The sequence below is a fragment of the Musca autumnalis genome, unplaced genomic scaffold, assembly GCF_047663935.1.
Source record: "Musca autumnalis isolate F117 unplaced genomic scaffold, ASM4766393v1 scaffold_2, whole genome shotgun sequence".
Lineage (NCBI taxonomy): Eukaryota > Metazoa > Arthropoda > Insecta > Diptera > Muscidae > Musca > Musca autumnalis.
In genome coordinates this window covers 115155421-115177035 of record NW_027411755.1, presented here as the reverse complement: position 1 = coordinate 115177035, position 21615 = coordinate 115155421, and the positions used below count along the sequence as shown (strand labels likewise).

General features: G+C 33.7%; 1 protein-coding gene across 16 annotated transcripts in view; it reads right to left on the bottom strand.

Moving 5' to 3' along the window:
• capu (formin protein cappuccino) overlaps positions 1-17484 on the bottom strand; it is a 259823-nt gene extending 242339 nt beyond the window's left edge. For 6 of the 16 annotated variants that reach the window (XM_073969010.1, XM_073969014.1, XM_073969017.1 and 3 more), the window contains exon 1: positions 16575-17472. The gene's annotated coding sequence lies outside the window, so the exon portion shown is untranslated. Of the gene's footprint in view, positions 1-16448 lie in introns of all 16 variants that reach the window. The other 10 variants (XM_073969023.1, XM_073969026.1, XM_073969012.1 and 7 more) reach the window with 7 other exon arrangements.
• Between the last annotated feature and the right edge of the window lie 4131 nt (positions 17485-21615).

Genomic DNA, 21615 nt, shown 5'->3' with positions numbered 1-21615 from the left:
TATTTTTTTTTTTTTTGTTTTTGAAAAAATCTTTCTTACAAATGCCCGCCTATAAAGCACTGTTTTTACTAAAGCAGTTTACGGTACCCACTGTAGTTTGAAAAATAATAAACCGATCAGCATATATTTTTGTGGGATCATTACGAACCTAATAATGTTGCCCATTATCGAAAAGGAATTAAAAAAAAAAAACAATTTTTAAAAATTTTGAAAAGTTAAAATCGAAATTCAATAGAAAGAATTCATAATATTTAGGATACAATTTTAAATATTTACAGAGTAGGATATTTAGAATTGAAAATAGATTATAATCATATAGGTCCACGTTATGGTTTATCGCAGAATTTTACAAACACAAAGAATTGCCGTTATCTCTGCTATAGCAAGATTTTCACTATTTCGATGATCTTAGCTTAATTTTTAAGAATATCGTCTGTCGTTGATATGTTTCCAAATGAAAACATTAAGAAAAATTTAACAGTTTTGGAGATATGGTGCGAAATGTATACAAATTGTGGAATTTTTAGATATATTATAACATTTGTTCATTTTTTCATTATTCAGTTCATTATTTCTCCAAATATTTTAGTCTGGCCCAAGGCATATTTATACAAGGTAGAAGTGACAACCTGCTGTATTCTTACTTTTTTTGTAAATTTAGTTTTCAAAATGTAATAGGGTCTACTCATGAAATTTGAAACTCCGAAATTTGCTACCATAAAATTATTCTTTTCACGTAAACGTGTAATAACAATGAATTACGACAGTTCTGTTCAATTCAATACTTATTTTTGACAATTAATTTTCAATAACAACAATGTTGTTTTTGTAAATTTGTTAGTTGTTGTAATTCATGCATATACCTTATATAAATTTGTCTTGGTCTGTCCCTTATCTACAAATTTGCTTCAGAGGTCAGAAGAAGATTTTCATTGGTTTCAGAGATATAGCCCCGAGTTGCTTTAAAATGTCAATATTTAACAATGTTTGGATAATCCGAGCTGGATCTGACTCAACAAAACGCAACTAGGGCTTTTGTATTTTGGGTCTGTACTTTCAAAAAATCCTCACTTCAAATTGTTTGCACAAGATTACCTTAAAAATGTTGCACAATGTTATTTACCGGAGGAGATAGAGTCTGATTCCAGAATTATTTTTACTTTTAATATAATGTTACAAAAGAAGCGTTTTAATTTTTGTTCTTCTTAATTGTACGATTAGAAGTTTTTGGACTCGATAACAAATACTTTGATGGACATAGTTCTATATAGTTTTGACAAATAACAATCGATCCTTATTGAACCCCACATAATTATTCGCTAATAATAAGATAATTAATTTTGGAAACGGATCTTATTTTGAGAGACCCTCCTCTCGATAGTTACCCCGCCCATAAGCTATTTTAGTTGGTCACCGTAGTATTTACATTTTTGTCAGGCAACATGAACTTGTCCACGAAAAATAGTATATCGCTGTAAACAAGACTACAAAATGTCCAAAGGATCCTCGAACAGTCTTTAAACTGCAGTTATGTTAGACTTGTATGAGGGTCCTGAAGATGTTGTCCAAAAAAATTCTCTTGGAACTTGATGTACTTTTGGAAGTAAATTTGCGAGTGGACCTATGTAGTCCATACTATGTTCGATTTTAGACTGAATCGGTAGTCCCTTCGACCATTTTAGTTAACATTTTTTAACCTTTATGGCAAAGGTACCGATGTAACTTAAATTTAATTTGGACAAAACATTACGAGATCCATATCTTGGATCAAATCGGTTGATTTGTTCGAGAGTTATCATGAGTTCCAACCTGCCAGACAAACAGAGATACAGACGGACAGACGTGGTAAGTACTTCCATCTTATTTGAAACGAATATCGTCCAAACATATGTGGAGTCTAAAATCATTATTTTGATGAGACCTATTTGTTTCGTATCCTAGTGTATATAATCTCGTAACCTTAAAGTCTGAGGCTACAATTATACTTCGGTGATGATAAGGAAAAAAATAAAGTGACGCACAAAAATTCATTTGTCTTCATTATTTTCTCATACTGTTTAGCAGCTAATTTGTCTAAAATAGGATACAAAATTTTGGCGATGCCAGTAAAACAAATTTCTAAATGGCTTTCATGATGTAGTCCACGAAGGACCGACTCTTCATACATTTTATCCAATAGACATTTTTTCATATACTTCCATTCCCACAATACTCAACTCGTTATTTTTGTTGTTACAGAATGAGTTTTAAGCTTCGAGGGCTATATATAGTTCGAATATGACATAAAGTTGGAGTATATTCATTATGGAATTCGCATTTGATAGTGGAATGATATGACAAGAAGAAGTAATTCAGATTTCATTGGAAGTTTCTCTCAAAAACAGCATACAAACAAACATTTTTCAAATATTTTCTTACCAAACTTGTTAATGATGAACATTTTCTGTTCAGAAACTTAAGAAAAGTATAAGTTTTAATTTGAAATCTTCAAACATACAACATTTTTATGAGAAAAAAATATAATAAGTAGTTACAGTAGCTTAACAAATTTTGTTCGACCAAACCATTTCGGGCCCCCTGTGCCCCCCCCCCTGCGTACGTCCCTGACTCCAAGTATGTTTGGTATTAAAAATGTACCTCCCAAAATTGTTGAAATTTAGTATTTAGGCTTCTTTGGGGTTCCAAAACTCTCCCCAAGTAATTTGTCAGATCCATATTTTGAGATATAGCCGCGATAGAACGGTACCACCCAATTTTCGGTATTTTAAAGATTTTAGCTTCATTATCCCATCGAAATGACTGAAATTAAGTATTTTGTATTAGATGTGGGTATAAAACATTCCTATCGAGAATTGTGGGTATAGATGTACGTTTTAATACATCCTAGGGCTGGCAAACTATCGATAGTTCTACGTTCGTTTTTAACGTTGTCATAAAGCTTTGTTTATATTGAACTCTAAACAGTCTAAACGTCAGTAATCAAAACGATAGTCACACTATCGATAGTTTGCCATCAGTAATATGGCCCCCATGGAATAGCTATTGCAGGTTCTCAGATTGGAAGGTATTAGGATACCGTTCGATGTGAAGTCTTTTAAATGATTAGTCTACTGTAGTGACTGTAACTGAAACTTCTAAGAATAACCATTAAGGATGGCTTATTATTCGGAGACGCCTTTCATGTTTCCGGTACATATAACGGCTCATGAGCTAGTTAAATGTGAAAGAAGATTGATTTAAAATTAAATCGTTTTGAGCCCCGGGTCAAATATTATATTGCTGTCTCTCTAAACCAAGATTCCGCAGCCCTTTACTCGCGAGCAAGCAAAGAGATAATTGTTTTCTGGATTATTGATTTTAAATTTAATCGTTTTGAGCTCCGGGTAAAATATTATATTGCTGTCTCTCTAAACCAGGGGAAGGCATTGTGACTCACAAGAGAGCCCATGTGCTCTAAGGCATTGTGACTCACAAGAGAGCCCATGTGCTCTAAGTGAGCGTAAATTTGTTATCGCTCACAGCCTGTGTAGATGCTAACACGTTGTGAACAACAACAAATTTACGCTCATTGAGAGCACAAGAGAGACCGAAAAATGTTCTCTGCCTCACTCTGCTCTAAACCAAGATTCCGCAGCCCACTCACTAATTGAAAAACCATGCACTAACAACAGGGTTTGCTCAAATTGTTGTTGTTGTGTGCCGATTGCTGCTCTAAACCGGCAGTGCTCAAAATTTTTTGTGCATTAGTCTCTCTGAGCGAGTTCTTCCTTTGCTAAACCATGATAGATGAGAATAAAGAGAACATATGTTGTTGTTGCAGTCACGTGAACGTATATGGGTGATCTTGGCTGCTATAAACCAAACCCGTTCGTTGGTATTGATATGGTTACGAAGTTTTTCGGCAAATCACACACACGCGACCCGAACGCAAAGTAAGAGAGCAAATGTTTTGATTTTTTTACTTCAGTCTTGTACTGAATGTCATGCAAGCAGGTTGATGCCGCTTTATTTGTTTTTTTTTTTGGGTACACTGAAAAGATTTTGCAGTTATACAGCAAATATGTGGAGGAAAGAATTTGAAAATGATTTTTTGTTTTGTATTAATATTTTTAATGACGCAGAATGCCTCGTCTGCAATGCAACAATAAAAAATGTATATCCATCTTACCTTAGGCGTCATTATAATACGCATACAAAATATCATTTAATGACGGGAAATGTGCGAAAAAAATAATATGCCAGCTTAAAGATAATTTAACAAATAAAAATAATAGGTGTCTTAATATTATAAAAGACAAAGGCAATTATGATAATGCCACAATCAAGGCCTCATATAAGATTGCTTTGGAATTGGCCAAAAAATGTAGACCTTTTGAATTTTTATTTTTTTATCTAAATTTTCCTGAATTTCGTTAATTTTATTTTATTATATAGCCTTTCCAGATTAAATGAAACCTTTTCCAAATTAAATGAAACCTTTTCCAAATTAAATGAAACCTTTTCCAAATAAAATGAAACCTTTTCCAAATTAAACGAAACCTTTTCCAAATTAAATGAAACCTTTTCCAACGGAAATGAAACCTTTTCCAATTGAAATGAAACCTTTTCCATTTGAAATGAAACTTTTTCCAAATCAAATGAAACCTTTATTTTTTATTATAAGGAATTTGAAATTAATATTGATTTTTATTGTTTTAAATTAAAATTTTAACATCAATTGATGTAATTAAAACAAATATAGGTATGTATTTGTGAATAAACCTTACAGTGCACGATGGGGCCAATGGCAGGTTTTTGAGGCAAAAAGTCATTTTTTCAAGTCAGCGATTGAAATCAAATAACAAGTAAATTATATTCTTAACACTTTCAAACCTACAAAACCAAAAAATTACAGTCTGGCAACGACCCACGGCGACATGCCAAGCTGTCAAAGATGTCATAATTATGATTCCGTTTATTTCTGACATTCAGTCGTAATTAAACAATTTAAGTATTTTGGCGCCAAAACCTGATCTGTTGATATCATCTATTTTTTTAAAATGGAAAATACGGGTTATGGTATGTAAATTAGGATTATTATTAAAAGTGTAAATGTAATATTAGATGTGGTCATTAATTTGTTGTGTCAGTAAGTGATGGTTTTTGATGTAGTCTGTGGTATCGTCCATGTGTTCTTTGGAGTAGAACTTTCGGCTTCAGGGTGCTTTCTCGTAAAAATATGTATTTGGTGAAAGGTGACAATGTCGGCTAACAGATTTTGAAAACAATTTTTGCGTATACTTGCTAATAAAAAAATTATCAACTTCCAGATTTCGTAAAACTTAAAAATTTTTGGTTGGAAAATCAGCGAAAACCTAAACACCTTATAGAATGGATTTCTGCAAAATTTAATCGAGGTGTCAAAGACAACTTCATGGCGGAAGTTAAAAAGCAAATTTATAATATTTGTGCATGCCTTAACCAAACATGGATAAAAAATTGGAGGTCAAAAAGTCGTGTATTACAATTTTAAAGTTTATGGTTAGCTAGCGACACAGTATTTACGCTAGAACAAGGTAATGATAAAAAGAAGAGAGGGCGCCCTAATGTGGATTATAGTGAAGGAAGAAAACTTGCTTCGGAAGTCTGCTATGAACACGGCAACAATACCAAACCCTTTGTTCATGCCGCCTCAGTTTCGGCCAATTTGTCAAAAGAAAAATATTTAAACCATGTTCTCAAGGAAGTTCGGTATCAACCAACTAAATTGAGAAAACAATTAACGTCGACAGAGAAAATTTATGAACGATATATCCAAATCTGAACCGATTTTAATATGATGTCTCAATAATGTTTTCTAGACCAAATTCCGTCACACACTTTAAATGTCATCACAATTGGACATATATAGCGTGATTGCTGCACAAAATACCTAAAATCGGGTGAAAATATATATGGGAGCTATATCCAAATCTAAACCGATTTCGATATAATTTGGCATACTTTTTTTTCTAGACGTAATTTCGTCACACATTTTAAATTTCATCGAAATTGGAAAGAATTTGCGTGTTTGTTGCACCAAATACCTAAAATAGGGTGAAAATATATATGGGAGCTATATCCAAATCTAAACCGATTTCAATATAATTTAGCAAACATATTTCTAGACCAAATCCTGTCACACGTTTCATATTTCTTCGAAATTGGACAGAAATTGCGTGTTTGTTGCACGAAATACCTCAAATCGGGCAAAAATATAAAAGAGAGCTATATCCAAATTTGAGCCGATTTCAAAATAACTTAGCAAACTTATTTCCAGTCCGAATTCCGCAACATATTCCAAATATCATCATAATTGGACAGATTTTTCGTGTTTGGTCCATCAATTACTCGAAATCGGGCGAACATATATATGAGAGCTATATCTATATATGAACCGATATCAACCAAATTTTGCAGATTAGCTTCTAAGCCGATTATAAACATCTGCACGAAATTTTGAAGGTCTAGCTTGCCCCTGTGATTTTTTGCCTCAAACACTTATCATCGGCCCCATCGTGCAGTGGTGGGATTTTGTAACTCATTTTTACTTTTACCGACAAAAATCGGTAAAATTAAATCGCAAAAAATTTTCAATAAAAGTTGGCACCACTGTTGCTATCGATTAAGGTTAGCGACCCCCTTTTTTTATCGTTAACTTACCGAAAAAATTTTTAATTACCGAAATTATGGGCATTTTAATTTTAACGACTTTTGTCGGTAAGGACAACAATGTGTTACAGAAACCCACTACAGGTATCATTGCTTTTTTTTCGACTCTTTTTGAGCTCTTATTTCATAATTTTAACTTTATTTTTATCAATAAACGAAAAACGTAAACTGAAATTCTTGACGGTTTTGTTAAACATAGATCTGTTAACATAATACTTTTCTTACGTGGTCAGTCCCTTCAGTTGTCTGCTTGGGAAACTTTCAATACAATGGCCAGTTCGAACAATCTTGTGGATTTTTCTGTTGAATGCTGCTCTCTATAGCCTCTGTTATGTTATGGTCAGATGAAGGATCGCGAAGTTGAGTTGTAGCACAGCATTTTATTTTTGAAAATGCATTCCAAATCGGTCGAACTTTGGGAATATGGCTGCAGGAATTTAAGTTGATATCTGTTTAATTCTATTAAAGCTCTTATGTCATTCCTCTTACGTATTTGCTCATTATCTATTATCAGAAAAGAGTTTTCTAAGTCTGGTGTAATCTTCCTCCAAATACCTTCTATAAATTGTTTGAATTTGTCTGCATTCATACTTAAACTTGAAATTATATTATAGTACAAAAAACCCCTGATTTTATTTACTGCCATTAGTTACATATCGATCTTATAATGTTGGCAGCACAATTTAGGCTCATTCTATTTGGACTAAGGCTGTTTTTAAAGTATTTTTCAATTTCCGTATTTCATTTTTAAGGTTTGGAAAACATAGTTTTTTTATTGTTAAGACTGAAGTAAAAACTATGAAATAATAACTCAAAAAAAAAAACAAAAAATAAATAATTAAAAAACAATGATACCTATAACTATATTTGTTATAATAACATCAATTGATGTTATTCTTTTTTTTAACAATAAAAATCAATATAAGTTTAATGTTCATTATAATAAAAAGAAAGGTTTCATTTAATTTGGAAAAAGTTTCATTTCAAATGGAAAAGGTTTCATTTCAATTGGAAAAGGTTTCATTTCCGTTGGAAAAGGTTTCATTTAATTTGGAAAAGGTTTCGTTTAATTTGGAAAGAGTTTCATTTTATTTGGAAAAGGTTTCATTTAATTTGGAAAAGGTTTCATTTAATCTGGAAATGCTATATTTAAGTTAAGACCCTAATGTAAAAATATAAAAAAGAACGAAATCGCTATCATTAATTAACTCTTAGCAATCGCAATTTTAATAAAAGAAACTGAAGTGGATACTTTTGACTGTGATTCACTGTATATTATTTTTAATTTTAGTCATACAAAGCGAACGCGCAAACAATATACATATTTTTTCTATTTGAAAATTTTGCCTTTTTAGGCGAAGATCATTTTTAGTATTAATTTTTTTTTAATTTATTAATCGAGCTTTTTTATGATCTATAATGCAAATGAAAAAGGAAAGCCGACGATTCGAACCCACACACCCACCACTATGTTTGGCTCTGAACGCTAACACGCCGTGTTTTTCATTTCATACTCAATATGAAAATCATCACCCTGTTCTGTAAGTGTAATTTTACCCACACATAAACAATTTAAGCGCTCGCTCTTCTTGGTCGGCTATGCTCTAAACCAGCGTCAGGCACCATACTTATCTATTGCATACTTTACGGCGTGTCATTGTGTGGGTGCATGCTTTTTCAATGGGTTGAATTGTCTGTGTGGAGAGACCAACGTTGTGGGCTTTTATGCACGCACGCTACATAACAAAAACAAATCAAAACATTATCTCTCTTTCGTACGCTCTTTCTATGCATTCGGGTCGTATGTGTGTAAATTGCCGAAAAACTTCGGCACCGACGTGCCAAAGAAGAACACATTTGCTCTAAACCATGGTAGAATCATTACAAGGTAGGGCATAGCAAACAGCTGATTACAATTTTTTCTATTGGTTTCCTTATTCTTTCAAATCAGTATACACAAATTGTGTATGTATGTTTATGGTTTTGAAAAATATGACAAAATATTTTATACATATTAAAATTCAGTCGAAAAGAAAATTGTTATTACAACATTTTTTATTTGTATTTATTACAACATTGTGATGAAACAAACTTTTGAGCATATACAGAAGCTGACTCTGTAAAGAAAACTTAGCCTCCCATTCATTTTACGCGTTTTTAGTTAATGATCCAAAATATCAAATAAATAGTACAACCTGTTGCATATTCAGTTATGGTAATTCTGATAGAATAAGCAAATACACCCAGGCCTTGTTTTTCACAATTTGTTCGAACCTGACATACCTTCCAAATTATTGTACCATGCTCTAAACCATTGATGACCACAAACACAACTTTGCAGTTTTCAATTGCGCTAGTGTGAGTGAAAAAATCAGAATGACTAACATTAGTATTACACTCAAAAACTAATGTTAGTCAGCTGATGAATATTCATAATTTCTATGACAGCAATAAAAATGTCTTCTTATGTTGTATAACTTAATCGAACAAATCCGAGGACATATTACACATTGTGCTTTACCATTCATATTCTCAATTAAAAACGTTCTTTCTCATTAACATACATTTTGTTTTGAGTGCACTCAAAGAGTTGCGTAGCGAGATCCAGTGTTCGAATTTGCTACCAGCATAGCACTGAAAACACCAAAAATATGCTGTTGCTATGCTGTGCTAGGTTTTTATTTCAGTAGCATATGATATTGATGTGCTGTGCTGCAAACATTGAAATAGCATAGCACATGCTATATGCTACGGCTTTGAAATCTTCACAGCACATAGCATAGTCATCCAAAACAAAAACGAATGCTATTGCTATGCTGGGCTGTTTTCAAAATCAAAAACGAAAACTGTTGCTGTGCTATGCTGCGAACATTAAAGTAGCATAGCACATGGTCTATACTGTGAAATCTGCGCAGCACATAGCATAGCATAGTCATCAAAATCAAAAACAAATGCTATGATGTGCTGCATATATTTTAACAGCATAGTAAACAGCCGCGGTTATGAAAACAAAAACCAAAACTATTGCTAACTGTGCTATGAACAGACTCAACAGCATAGCATCAAACATAACCCAGAAAAATGTTTGATGACAAAGAAGTATGTAGTTGAATCATGAGTGCAAGTGATCTTGTACAACATTTTTCCATAATAAGTTCGAGTGAATAATTTTAAAAAATTGCGTTACACCTGAACCAGACTATATACGTCAGAAACTATAGGAAAAATTGAGTAAAATTTTAAATACTTGTACTAATCGCACAATGCTGCTGTTGGTGTCATATTAAAGAGGAGCATATTGGCTTTGTATAATAATTTTCATTTATTGCACTCAAGGGTAACAAGGACATCAAAAATGTCCTTGAAAAAATAAATACTGAAAAATCTTTTGGAAATATCCTATTTTTTTTTTTTCAAAAAATATATGTTGATATCCTTTATATAGTGCAAAATTTCCCGATATTTCAACATCCTAGCTTTATATGTTACTTTTTTAATTAATATTTACATGAAATTGTTCAAAGAAAACAACGCATACATCTGTTTAATTATAACAAATAATAAATTTTTGAATATGTATTCTTTTAATGAATCAGAATATTTTTTCTTAACCCATGTACAAAAACCCAGAAACTGCAAGAGGCTGCTATTTTTGAAATTGTTACCATATTTTCCATTATAAATGTGACAGAATATTAAATACCAGGATTAATCTTTCTAAAAATTAAAATATAGAAACATGTGAGTCAAAATATAATAATGTAATAACAACAAGTTCTTGAAACGAAGTTATTCATGGAAACTAATTTTGAACATATAAATTTCATAAGTAGACCCTATTAACTCGTATATTACACATGGAAACTTTCATACGATTTTTTTAATCTATTTGTAAGTTCCTCCCGTTCTCTCCCAAAAGCTACATAATTGCATATTAAAGTTTCAAAGTGTAACATAAGACTAACTTCTGAATATTAATGGTCTGGTCCAGTACTTCAAGAATCTACTAATTTTTACTATTTTTCGATAACATAAACTTATTTATTGTTATCGCAGTAAAATATAGTAGCTTCTTGCAGGTTCTGGAACAGAGCATAAATTTACAAACAAGTACAAATTCACGTGATTGCCTTTGTATCTTTTTTTAAAATATCTTGTAAGCAACAAATTTCATTCTCACTTCCTCAATGTACGGAAACATTGAACTACTCTCTGTGGGTTTGTTGGGTTAATATTAATGATGATATGCTATGTCGTAGATTTCAGAAGCACAGCATAGACCATGTGCTCAGCTACTTTTATGTTCGCAGCATAGCACAGCAACAGTTTTCGATTTTGTTTTTAATAACAGCACACCATGGTAATAGCATTCGTTTTTGTTTTTGATGCTATGGCTATGCTGCGACACTTTCCCAGCATCAGCATATACCCTGTGCTGTGCTGTGAAAAACAAGTAGCAAATCCGAACACTGGCGAGATCTGTTCAGCACATCAACTGATTTGCAAAATGTAAACAATGCGTCAACCTAACGAAGCCACACGAATATGTTTTATACTGTTCGTGTGCATACATTCGTTTTCCGATGCCCGCGGTCATAGGAATTTTGTTGTTGGTGGCACTGCTCTAAACTGTCGTCTATTCGCCTTATGTTTTGAAATTCATTGAAATGGGCATAGGTCCCATAAAGATGAACACAGATTTTTCGTGATATACAGCATGACGTATCATTAACATTAAGTCAAGACGGATCAGAATTTACAAAATCAATAGTTTAAAACATCACATTACAGTTTTTCTAATGACTAATTATGTGTTAAACGGACTTTACTGAGCCATACTGCTGGTGGGTACACCTCACTATTCGTAGAACTACTAATTTAAAAAAGATTATGCACACCCGCCTTGCATGCAGAAGGTCGTGGGTTCGATTCTTCGGCCACGTAACGGTAGGTCCCACTGATCTAATATGAATCGGGGTGCACTCATTGGTATGAGTGATGTCTCCACGTCTCACTTGTAATTGGCAAAGTACCCCTCAGTAATGTAGGCGACATTTCCTGAGTATTTCAGCCATGTAAAACTTCCCTACAAGTTGTGTCTTAAGACTCGGCGATAAACAATAGATTACACTGAGCTAATATGAATTGGGGTGCACTCATTGATATGAGAAATGTCTCCATGTGTCACCTGTATTTGCCATTTTCTGGGAACTTGGACATAAGTTCTTCTTTAGTTGTGGTCGAATATTTCAGGAGAACTGTCCATTTTTTTTTTGCTTGATTCGTTAAGATTGTGGTCGAAATTCAAACTTAGCGGGGAAAAGTCCGAGAACTGACCAACAGCCAAAAAAGAAATCAATAATGCAGTCTTTTTCTAAACATACTAGGTCCACAAGTATTTGTTAAGATAAAGAAAAATAATAAAAAAATAAACAGCATTGTATTTTATGGTTATTGGTTATGTATCAAATAACAGGTAAGTTGGTCAAAAAGTAGTCAACATTTTCGAAATACCTATAATAGGAAGGTACCGTTTTATGGGGACAATTCCAAAATATTTACCTATATTCACAATTATTGGCGGAGAAGTTTTGTGACCACTGAAAACCTCAAATGGCAACTTACAGATAGTTCGGTTAATAATTTTATCTAAAATCCCCAAAACAACGAAAATCGGGAGGTACCGTTTTATGGGGGCTATACTAAAACATCGGCTGTGTTGAAAATTTTTAGTGGAGATGTTTTGTGACCAGTAGGAACCTCAAATGTTAAAGAAGACCTCCAGGTCTTTTATAAGATGACCTCCAAGTCTTCTATAAGATGACCTCCAGGTCTTCTATAAGATGACCGCCAGGTCTTCTATAAGATGACCGCGAGGTTTTCTATAGGAAGACCTACAGGTTTGTTGTAAGAAGACCTAATGTTCCCCCAAGAGAAAACGTCCTGCCCTTCCATGAGAAGGCGTTCTGCTCTTCTATTAGAATACATCCTGCCCTTCTATGAGAGGAACTTCTGCTCTTCTATAAGAAGACCTCTTTCTCTTCTATAAGGTCTCCTGGTCTTCTATAAAATGAAATTGAATTAAAAACAAATATTTTTGTTTTGTTTTTATACCCTCAGCATTTATGCTGTGCCTCATCGAAATAATGGTTTTAGACCCCAAGTATGTTTGGACGAAATGTGTTTCAGACAATTTGGATTTGATTTAGCAATGTCCGTCCGTCTGTCTGTCTAGCTGGCTGGTGCGCCCGATAATTCACCCCCCCCCCCCACAAAAGTTCGAAAATGTTCGGAAAATTTGTGCGCACGATAACTCTTGAAGGTAGTAACCGATTTGGTTCATACTTTGCCCATCGTGAAATGTGTACCAGACTTAGATAAGGTTTCAATATGGACTCAATCGGTCCACTCCTTCGGGTACTTCCCACACAAAATTTCGGAAAAGTTCAGTTTAGGGCCTGCTCTCGAATCGCTTTCATTTTTGTTGTAGCAACTTGTATTCACTGCTCCCCATTCGACGGTACAAGTTTCATCAGGGGCAAGTCCATACTTCCACAGAGAATAGCCTTAAAGTTGCAAAAAACCAATATGACACCGTGTGTAGTGGTTGGAGCGCAAAATAACTCTCGAACGGATCTATCGATTCGGACCAAAATGTGGCCTTCGTAATATTTTGTGCAACCTTAGTTTAAGTTCGAAGATAAGCCATATCGGTCCACTCCTTCAGGAACCTCCCCCACAAAAGTTCAAAAATGTTCGGAAAAATTGTGCGCACGATAACTCTTAATGGGAGTGACCGATTTGGTCCATGCTTTACACATCCTACTACATATGCCATATCTATATCAGGTTTGAATATGGACTATATTTGTCCACTCCTTCGGGTACCTCCCACACAAATTGTTGGATAAATTCACTTTAAGACCTGCTCTCGAATCACTTTGCTTTTTATTGAAGCAACTTGCATTCGCTGCCTCAACTACGACAGTAAAAGTTTTTTCAGGGGCAAGTCCATACTTCTTGAGAAAACAGCCCGAAAGTTGTAAACACCCCCTATGGTACCATATGTAGTGACTGGAGAGCTCGAACCGAATACTACGTTCGTCCACACTTTGGATATCGTAATATTTCTTCGAATATTTGATGAAATTCGAAGGTGGTGCTTATAGGTCCACTCCGTCCGGTACCTCCCCACAAAAGTCCGAAAATATTCGCTAAAATGGTACGCGCGATATCTAATTGACGTAGCAAACGTTTTGGTCCAAACTTTGGATCTCTAAATATTGTCGAAACTTAGTTTATATTCAAATTTGGGCCCTATCTGTCCGATCATTGGGGTACCACCCACACAAATGTTCAACATTTTTGTTTGGTTAAGGGTCTGTTCTAGGATCCTTCCTGTTTATAGCGATATTAGGTTTTTCGTAGGCTTGTATGGTAAAAAAGCCCTATCTATCGATATTCCCGCTTTAATCCTAATCATATTTTTGTCGGTTCATACGGCCAAAATTTAGAAAACACCCCTAAATACATACTTTTTTTTGGAAAAAAAAGTATTTCAATTCACACAAGCTGAGGATTGTCGGCAAAGCCGACTTGGTTTTTTTTTTACTTTTTCCCAAAAAACTCTTTTCCAAACAAAATGTAAAAAAATAGTTTTGATTATTCATATAGTGGGCTTAAGTATATATAAAATTGGAGAAATGTATTTTTCAAATAAAACAAAAAATGCACCGAAAGGGTTAAATAAGAAAAATTCAATCTTAAAGTTTTGGTTTTTGTTCCATTCGGTTTAAAATATCAAAAGCTGACTTTCTAGCAAGTTCTTACAATAATAACTTTCTGCAATTTTTCTTCCTTGAAAGAGTAAAATTCACTGAGAGAAGTTGCTGGGAAAGTTATCGTACAGACCTAATTTCTGGCTATTGCTTTTACGGCTGTTCTTTTGTGATGTCAAAATTTTCGATAATATCGATGTAAAAAACTAATCATTGATACTGGCGTAAAAAACTAAGTATCGATAATATCAATATTTCCATCGATGGTTTGCTAGCTCTACTTCCAGCCTTCGATACCGGCTTTTTAAAATCGCGCTAGGGGACACACGAATTCTTGAAAGTAGGGCTGCACCAGTGATGTTATAGTGTTTTCAATGCACTAATATAAATTTTCACTCTATATCTTGTCTGGAATAGGGTGTCCAAAAACCCGGTTTTTTCAAACAAAACGGTTTTCGGTTAACCGAAATTTTCAGTTTTTTCAAAAACCGGTTTTCGGTTTTCAAAAATATTCAAAACCGGTTAACCGGTTTAAACCGGTTTTGTAAAATACGTACAAAATTGCTCATAATTGATAAATATTTGATAAAAAATGTGCGGCAAGAGGTAAATTAAGTATAACTAATTCGTTATTATATAATTATCTGATAATATCCTTGTTATTTAACATTCAACCTTAAAGTGGAGACAGCAAACATAAGTCAGAAATTGTGCTCTAAGAATAGTTAAAGCCCTTACAAATAAACGATTGTGTACCAAAGGAATTAAATTTACATTTTATTAAGTCTGGATTCTCCTTCTTGCGTTGAGAACCTCAAATCATCGTGCCGGAATCAAAATGTACTTTGTTATGGTTACCTTTTACAACCTTAAATTCGACAAGTTCTTAGTTTAATGTAATAATTCAAAAACGTATGAATAACGTCATTCGAACAACAGTGTGATATTACGTATACGCAGTTTTTTCATAGATCGTTCAATTGAACTATATTGAAGTTGTGCCATTTTACACAAAATATTTTCAAGTTTAAAGGTATCTGACATTTATAATTTAGCCGTACCTTTTATTAGTTAAGTTTAGTTTACTTTCAAGAATACAATTGTAATGAAATTTTAAAAATATTACTACTTTTTTAAAACCGGTTAACCGACACAAATAACCGGTTTTTTCGGTTAACCGAAAATGACGTTTTTGGCGAAAACCGGTTTCGGTTTTGTAACTCAAAACCGGTTAACCGGTTTCGGTTTTGGACACCCTAGTCTGGAAGTACTTTTCTCGCAGCAGTAATTAATTAGTATGCTCATGCTAGGTCCATGCTTTTGCAATACAAAAGTTCAAAGCGCAACCAGCTATAGTTTCAAATTTTGAACTAAAACAAGAAGCGAAGAGAACAAACTTAAAATACCCTCCTTATTATGGTCGAGGGTATGAAAACTGGCACAACCCCTGTGCTGTTGCCTACATTTTCAGACCCTCTTTCTCAGTCTCATGGATAAGAAAAAAGTTATAAAATTCTTATTCCAAAGCAACAAGATAAAATGCAATTGAAAACAAACACTCAACACGTGACTCATTCTGTCAAAGTTGAAATGGTTATGACCATGGTGATATTATGTTTATTGCTTGAGCGTAGGCCAAAATAGAACAACAATAAAGGATATTACAGCACCCACGTTTTTTATTCATTTTATTTTTGGCATTCAATAGAGCTGAAATTATCAACTTAAAGTTGTTATTAAACCCCAGACTGAAAAAGGAACAATTATATTGAAGAAAGAAAGGGAGGAACGATTTACATTTAATAATTAAACTCGCACACACACTTTTACACTTGCACTTCCATTAGTTTGATGTAGTAATATGGCTTCACTTCCGGTGAAATTTATTTACAATTTAATATAATGCATTTTGGTGGTGGTGGTATTGGTTGGTTAAAAGCTAACGTAATCACCACTAAGCCAACACTGAATTTAGCTCACCGAAGGTGCGGCAGTTGATCAGAGGTGGACAGGGAAAATATATAAATGCGACAAGTTCGTGACATGAACGATTTCCTTTAATTTTGGTTTAATTTTAACAATCAAAAATTTTTTAACAAAACTCACTCTCACTTGATTTCACATTGACGTATGAAGTACACCATGGTCACCATAGTTTAGCACGCAAACCTCTCACCTCCCAACACATTTATGCGAAGCACTGAATTTTGTTTGTTTTTCTTTTTTTTTTGTTCACTGGCTGACAAATATTGTTATTAGTGTTTCTAAATTACATTTCCGTTCTATAGAGGATTTTGCAAATCACTTTTGACGATTTAGTTGCGATACTTTGGTATTTGACCGACGGTCGGTACGTTATTTTGTTGTTGTGTGTGTGTTTTTTTAATGTGACAGGACGCTTTCTTCGACACGGGACGGTGTATATTACAGTTTAATTTGTATTCATTACCAGAGAAACATTGCCATGTTGAAACCGAAAAACTCATTCGAGGTATTTAAAGGCGAGTTCCAAGTTCTTTTTTTTTTGTTTCTTTTCTACGCCAGTTTTGGAATGTCATCACTCCCACAATGCACTTTTCACGTGATGTTTCTACATTTTCCATTTCAATGCATTTGTTTGTTTTGTTGCAATCATTTTGTCGTTTCGTGATTGTTTATGTTTAGTTTTGCACTACAGATGAATGCAAAGTGTCATTTAACAAATGTCAAAGTACAAATAACCACATAGCACGCACTCTATTCGACTCTCATCACATGCACAAACAAACAAAAAAAATACAATCATGTCATTGCTGCACTCTCTTGCATTGAGTGACAGTTCATGGGGAAAACTTACAACTCAACGCTGATGATGAAAATAAAAAACAGCTGTTTTAAACGACCAAATGTCGAGTTATTTGTTGCACAAAGCTTTCTTTTCTGTTAAAAATCGATAAGACACTTTGCTTTGACGGCCGACAGAATAGAGAAATAATGCACGACACTACACTGCTCTCATGGTACTGTCGAGGCGCATGATTTCTCCACAAGAACAGCTGGCTGAAGCTATTGCAACAAATTTGAAAAAATTGTACTCGCTGTCTCTCTTTGTTGTCGTTAGCTTGCTCAATGACAATGAGACACCATATGTCATACGGCAATTGAACTTTAATTCGACACACATATGTCCGTATGTATGTACATTAGGGCTATACCAAAAAAAAACCACGCGGAATATTGTCCTGATAACGAAAACGCGTGTTTTAGTTCGATTCGGTGAAAAAAGTTTCCACACCGACTGCAATTACTAAAACCAACTTGATATTTCTTCTATTTACAAATTTAACTTCAAAGGCAGCAAAAAAAAAACGTTTGTCGTGAAGAAAATATATTTCAGATTCCAAATATCCGCGTAAATGTATGAAACACATTTGCATTTGAAAAATGAAAAGTTCTAGGACAGAGAAGCCACTACATAGTCGATACGTCCGAAGATCTGCTTTACCACCAGTAAAACCAGGTAACAAGTCCTTGGCTTTCCTTTTTCACTTGCAAATAATTTCCGATCATCAAGCTTAACTCTAAACGAGAAAATTAATAAAAATCATTAAAAATGATCTTCGCCCTAAAAGGCAAAATTTCCAAAAATAGATTTGCTTTGTTTGAATAAATATTTTATAAAACAATTGGCCTGTTCTCGTACTTTATAAAGTGGTAAAAGTCGTAAAAGTTGTACAAGTCGTAAACGATTTTCATATAAATTTTGTGTACGGGAACGCAAAATGTGTAAAAGTAGTAAAAATTGTAAAAACTTTTTAGTTTTGGAACTGAGCTAATGTCATGACTGCAATATCCCAACTTAAACTGATATATCTCAAAAATGGTACAACCTAGGAAAAAATTAGCCAATCTTGTAGAGAATTTTCACAGTTTTGGGATTTTTCTCATCTATGAACAAAAACTTCCCAGGTGTAAGCACCTTCTATTTAAATTTGGTTTAAGCACAGTGAAATATAAACATTAAATTCGCGAGTTTATAAAGAAAAACAAAAAATTACACTATTGTCAAAGGTGCATTAAAATACTCTGCAATTTCGCGATTTGACAAAAAATTGGTCCAGAATGATTTGATATTGATTTTAAATTAGATTGAATTTATTAATAAGTTATTTAGAAAATCGTATATGTCATTATAACAAATAAAATTAAATAATGCATTACTAAACTTCAGTGCATTTGGCGCGGAAACTTTTTTCGCGACAGAGAAAAAATGACACCGTATTTCATAGTAGTCTTCCATGCTCTACACGGCTATGCGATGGTATTTTTGATATATGTATGCAAAAAATGGCAAAAAAAAAAAATATAACCCTAATGCACATATGCATTATATACGCACAAGTACTAAATTGGGGTTCCCTCCACTAGCCGTTACCAAGTGGGGCAAGAACACATGTTTGTTTGTTTGTTTGAATAAACTAATAATTCTGAATCAACTGGTCAGGCTTAACTAAACTGAAGTCCATTCGAATGAGACTGTCGTCATCATTTCCATTCAAAAGCACCACCGTCATCTATTGCCACCATTCCCACAACATAATCATTATTATCAGCACAACGACAACAACAACAATAAATGGCGTTTAAATAATTTAAACAATCGTATCATAAATTATCACCACCCCGCTCTAAGCACCCTTGTCACAGAAGCTGTCATGGCAGCAATAGAGAACAACAAAGAAAACCGTTGAGAACAAAAAAAAAATCATTTAAATATTTAATAATTTGCCAAGTGCGATAAAGCGATTAGCGTTTGAAAATCCAATGTGTGGTGAGTAATCAGCGTAAAGATGAGAAAGGGAAGCCAAATTCATAATAAAATCATTTTCCATTCATAAATAAAAATTGTCAATTTTGTCGCAAGGAATTTCGATAATTTGAAGGCTAATTGTCGCAAGAGTTAACCCTATGTGGTAAAAACCAAATTTCTTTTACAACTCCATTTGAAAAAAATTGAAAAAATTTTTTGCGAGGTATAGAGGTATAGTTGTTAAGGAAAAAATTCTGGTTTCAAATCTGTTTGCGTTCACAAAATTGGCGGATGCGCGCAAAAGTTATAGCGGTTTTTATTCTCTTAAAAAAAATATTGTAATTTTTTTTGTTCTATTGAGAAAATGTATGCATATATCAATAACAGCATTTGACATTCATATCGTCTGCTCCGTCGGAAAAGGTCGTAAGTCCTTTCTGTATTAAAAATTTTATTATGGTGGTAAAGGCAGTATTTTTCGTTTATTTATTCCGCTTCAATACCTTTACTTTGTTTGGTAAAATTCTATCTTTGGACTTACGACCTTTTCCTTGTACAGTTTTGTATTTTTGTAGTGACTTACGACCTTTTCCTACAATTTACGGACGTTTTTAAAATAAAATATTTATACTTTACGAAACAATGTAGAAAGGGTATTATAAGTTTTTTGTCCAATATTCGTGTAACATCGCGAAGTATTCGTCGTAGACCCCCTCCCCTGGCCATTTTTTCATATCTTGACGAGATAAAGCGATCTAGCTAGCCATCCATTAACAATTGTAATAAAAATCCAGACCTCAATTTTGGACCGATCGTCACGAAATTTTGTGGAGAGGTCGGGTTCCGACCGGAAGTGACCCCATTAGATGTTGGTTATGATCGAAAGGTGTGAAATAGACCAAACCTAAAATTTTTACCCGACTTTGTAGCTGTCCTGTAGATCGCAGTAATATTCCGATCGGAGCGAAATTTTAAGAATGATTTGAGTTTAAGACAAAGAATAAGCTTGCAATTTAACATGGTGATGAGATAATTATTAGCGGGTTTAATGGACCAAAATTGTTGTGTGAAATCTTATATATAAAAGGCAATTTGTTTATGTTTGTATGTTCCGCATAGACTCAAAAACGGCTGAACCTATTTTTTTTTTTTTGAAAATTTCAGAGAAAATACAAGGAACAACCGAGGTGAAAATAGGCTTTATAGTTTTTGAATTTCGGAGGGGACGAGTGCTATTTTTTAAAAAATGATTTTTTGCAAAAGTTATGAAGGTATCGGTCAGAAAATTAATTTGCGAGGCAACGGTTGTTGAATCTCCGACCCTAAGTACTTATTCCATGTAATTTTCAGATTATGCACAGGGATGTCCCTTGGTGGAAGTAGGCTATATATTTTGTTGAATTTCGGAGGAGCGGGTTACACCTGTGCCCTATTTTTTAAATGCGCTATATATAAAACATACGAACTATTCCGCTTCCCCAATCCTGGGTACATATTTTAGCAATAAGACCCGACCAGAGTAAAATTCTAAGTCGGTATAACCATGACCGTCTGTCCGTCTTTTGAAGTTAAGATACAGCTTGCAATTTTTAAGATAGATCTTCGTGATTTAGTATAGATGTTTCTATTACTTCTAGGATGTTTGGTATTGACGCCTTCATAAAGCCCCCATAGAACGGTACCTCCCGATTTCCGGTATTTTGAAGGTGTGGCCTCAATATTCCTCCGAAATGGCTGAACTTTTTTGGCCTTACGACCTTTTCCTTCAATTAAATTTCATGATTAATTCCGTTAATGTTTGTTTGTTTGTTTTTGTCTGCAAACCATGTAGAATCTTCAGCATGTAATGTCTTCCTGCGTTTAGGAAGTTCATCATCAGAGCTTTCAGAATCACCGTGAAAACCATAGGGAACTAGACCCATGACATCTAATTCCATTCCAAATTCATACTGCTCTTTGTTAGCAAAAACATGACGTCTTCTTAGTTGAATAACATTTCAATCAATTATAATTTTAATCATTTAATAATATAAACATTGCACTTTCCCGTCCGTTAGAAGGTATTACTTTATTGAATTCAGAATACAAACTAATCTCGTTATGTGAATAAATGTCCCTAGAGAAACCACAAATTGCCAGTTGATAAAGTTAAGTAAGATATACGACAGTAAAAACAGTAAAAATTTAGGTTTTTTTTTTTTACAAATTTTTCAATATATGAGGTATTTGAACACACACACAGCATCTCAATTTGTATCAATGAAAAGGCCAGAAGTCCAGCTTTCATAATCAGTTCGCTTATAGGGGGAAATAGATTTCAAATGTAAGTTTTCGTTGCAATATAAAAATAATCACATT